Genomic DNA, 4236 nt, shown 5'->3' on the forward strand with positions numbered 1-4236 from the left:
TGGAAAATCTACCCCAAGACCCACCATTAACCAGCAAATCCTCAAGTTATGTCCAACCCCCCCCCCCCCCCCCCAACGCCCCAAGACTACCAACCACTTTCGTGGTTGGAAATGGGGCTAATGGGACATGCAGTCTCATTTAGCATCCAAGTCAATAGCCAGGAGGCAATAGTAATCCTTCACAACACTCAATACCTAGCACAACTAATATTGGAGGGGATGGGTCTAGCAATGAGCAACTACTTGAACAAAATTTGGCGCAACAATATCCTCCACCCTCTAGCACTGTCACGACCCTAGTTCACCAACCGTGAACATGTCATGACGGCACCTGGTCCCCATGACCAGGTAAGCCTAACATTTGCGAAAATATAATAATTACGGAAAAATAGAGAAAATCAAATCAAATATCTAAAGGAAACTGTACTGAATGCCGCTTGGCAAGTACAACTCAATATCACAAGCCTAAAACAATTCCCAAAACCCGGAAACTCACGGGCAACACAGGCTACAGAAGTGAATAGTAAGGTTCCATACTCCAGAATTTCTAACAACCGAAAGAAGGAAAACTAAGTACTAAAGATAGAGTAAGAGGGAGACTCGTCGGTCTGCGGACGCAGCAGATCTACCTCGAAGTCTCCGTAGTCCTCCTGCCTCACTGATAGTGCGCCTGAGTGGAGGTACCTGAATGATCTGCACATGAAAAACATGCGCAGGAAGGGCATGAGTACACCACAGCGGTACTCAGTAAGTGCCAAGCCTAACCTCGGTTGGGTAGTGACGAGGAAAGTCAGGGCCCTACTGAGACAATATATAATAATAATAATAATTTAACAGTATAAAAATCTGACAGATATAATAAGTACAACAGTGATATAAGACAAGTCAACGAGGCTATAACAACTGCACGAGTACAGAATAAACACAGCTCAATACCAATGGTAACAATGAGGGTCTACCATGATACCGTCCTATAGCCCCTTTTTCTCAACTGTCCAGTGGATCTCCCGGGATACCGTCCCGTAGTCCATCATATGTGTACATCCGAAGGATCTCCCGGGATACCGTCCCGTAGTCCAACCATCAATGTGCAGGGGGATCTATTGGGATCGAACCCGCAGTCCCAAAGTAAAAGTGCAGGGGGATCTATCGGGAATCGAACCCGCAGTCCCAAAGTAAATGTGCAGGGGGATCTATCGGGAATCGAACCCGCAGTCCCAAAGTAAACAAACAAGGGGGGGGGGGGGAGCTACCAGAATCCCACATCCGTAGTCCCAATGTAAATGCGGAACCACAACCAGAAGATATTCAGAAATGAAGTACAAAAGGCAAACATCAGGTAGTACTAGCCTAGCATGCTTCACGTAGTACAGTCAAGGCAACTTAAACAATTAGGCAAGTTAGATCAACTAAACATGCTTTTGTAATCTAGCACAGGTTATAACTACAAGTAAAACAAGGCAAATATGAAGGAAACTCAGTCTCAATATCTTAAGTAAAAACCGGATTTTTCAACAATTAGCTCAAGTACGCGCTCGTCACCTCACGTACAAGGCACTCAATTACCACATCTCATATCCTAAGGGGAAAGGTCCCGCACACAAGGTTAGACAAGCCACTTACCTCGAACCGGCTCAATATCAATAGAAACCACGCCTTTGCCACGAGTATCCGACTCCAAATGGCCCAAATCTATTCAATTCAATTACATATCGTAAATAATATTGCAAACAACTGATTCCACTATTTAATTTAGAGCGAGGGCGCGAAAATAGGTAAAATGACCAAAATGCCCCTCAGACCAACGTCTCAGAATTGAATAATTTTCACATTTTCAGAACCCTCGTACTCTCACGAGTCTAACCATATAAAAATCTCCCAAATTGGAGGTCAATTGCCCACTCAAAACTCAATAATTAGGTCTGTGAAGTTTCTTCCAATTTTTCCCAAATTTTTTTTTGACCTTGAATTCGAATTCTAATGGTGGATTTAACTATATAATGATGAAATATAACAAGAAGGGACCAAAGAAACGTTACCCAGTGATCTTCACTTCAAATCCCACTCAAAATCGCCTTAAACCGAGATCTCAATTGATTTTTGCAACTTATGAACTCAAACCCTCGACATCTCTATTTCTGACCAGGGGTTTCTGCTTCTGCGGACCACGAGCCGCTTCAGCGGTTCTTCATTAAAGTCAAGATTTCCGCTTCTGCGGCCCCTTCACCGCACCTGCGGTTGCCGCTTATGCAGACTCATTACCGCTTCTGCGGTTTCAAACAAAATCCCCAGGACCGCACCTGCGACTACCATCTCGCAGGTGCGTAACCGCTTCTGCGATTAAACTTCCGCACCTGCGGGAACTGAAAAAGCACTCGAATTTCGCTCCTGCGGTGGTCCAGCCGCTTCTGCGGCTCCGCTTCTGCGCTTCCCAAGCCGCAGAAGCGGAAATACCAGATGACAGAACCTTCAGCAATTCATTCAACTTTAAAATTTTCCGTCAACCACCCGAAATCATCCCGAGGCCCCCGGGACCTCAACCAAAAGCACCAATGCCACCTAATACCTTATTCGAACTTGTACGAATCCTTAAAACACCTAAAACTAGCCGGAAACCCGAATTAATCAAAGATTCAAGTCTAAGAACCTCAAATTCCAACCAAACACGCTTTCGATCAAAAACGTAGCCAAACCTCGTCCGAATGACCTGAAATTTTGCACACACATCCCAAATGACATGACGGAACTACTGTAACTTCCGGAATTCCAATCCGACCCTCGGATCAAAAATTCACTATCGGACCGGAAACTTCAAAAAATACAAACTCCGGCATTTCAAGCCTAAATGAGTTACGGACTTCCAAAATACATTTCGAACACGCTCCCAACCCCGAAATCACCTAACGGAGCTAACGGAACCATCGGATTTCCATTCCGAGGTCGTCTTCACACTGTTCCGATTACGGACCATTTTTCAACTCTTAAGCTGTCATTTATGGACTAAGTGTCCCAAAACACTCCGAATCCCAACACCGGACGTCCCGGCAAACCAAAATAGCAGAAATGAACTTAGGGGAAGCAGTTAATGGGGGATCGGGGCGTAAATTCCAAAAATGACCGGCCGGGTCGTTACATCCTCCTACACTTAAACATTCGTCGTCCTCAAACGAGCATAGAAAACATACCTGAAGTAGTGAAAAGATGAGGGTACTGGCTGCGCATATCTTGCTCGGTCTCCCAAGTCGCCTCCTCGGCCGGCTGACCCCGCCACTGAACCTTTACTGAAGCTATGTTCTTTGACCTCAACTTTCTGATCTGCCTGTCCAAAATAGCCACTGGCTCCTCAACATAGGATAGATCCTTGTCCAACTGGACTGAACTAAAATCCAACACGTGCGACGGATCACCGTGATACCTCCGGAGCATCGAAACATGAAATACCGGATGAACTCCGGCCAAGCTGGGAGGTAAGGCAAGCTCATAAGCAACCTCCCCAACTCGCCTCAAGATCTCAAAAGGGCCAATAAATCTCGGACTCAACTTTCCTTTCTTCCCAAACCTCATGACGCCCTTCATAGGCGAGACCCGAAGCAGAACCCGCTCACCAACCATATATGAAACATCACGAACCTTCCTGTCCGCGTAACTCTTCTGTCTGGACTGGGCTGTACGGAGTCTATACTGAATCGTCTTAACCTTCTCCAATGCATCCTTTACTAACTCTGTGCCCAATAGCCTGGCCTCACCCGGCTCAAACCAACCCACCAGGGATCTACACCTCCTGCCATATAAAGCCTCATACGGCGCCATCTGAATGCTGGACTGATAACTGTTGTTGTAAGCAAACTCCTCCAGTGGCAAGAAATGATCCCAAGACCCTCCAAACTCAATCACACACGCACAGAGCATATCCTCAAGAATTTAAATAGTGCGCTCGGACTATCAGTCCGTCTGGGGGTGAAATGTTGTGCTCAACTCCACCCGAGTACCTAACTCCTGCTGCACGGCTCTCCAGAACCGCGATGTAAACTGAGTACCTCTGTCCGAAATAATAGAAACTGGAATACCATGCAGACAGACAATCTCCCGGATATAAATCTCCGCCAGCCGCTCCGACGAATAAGTGGTACACACAGGGATGAAATGAGCGGACTTGGTCAGCCGATCCATAATGACCCAATGGCATCAAACTTCTTCAAGGTCCGTGGGAGTCCCGACACGAAATCCATGGTGATG

Source organism: Nicotiana attenuata, unplaced genomic scaffold (genome assembly GCF_001879085.1).
Source record: "Nicotiana attenuata strain UT unplaced genomic scaffold, NIATTr2, whole genome shotgun sequence".
NCBI classification, from domain to species: domain Eukaryota; kingdom Viridiplantae; phylum Streptophyta; class Magnoliopsida; order Solanales; family Solanaceae; genus Nicotiana; species Nicotiana attenuata.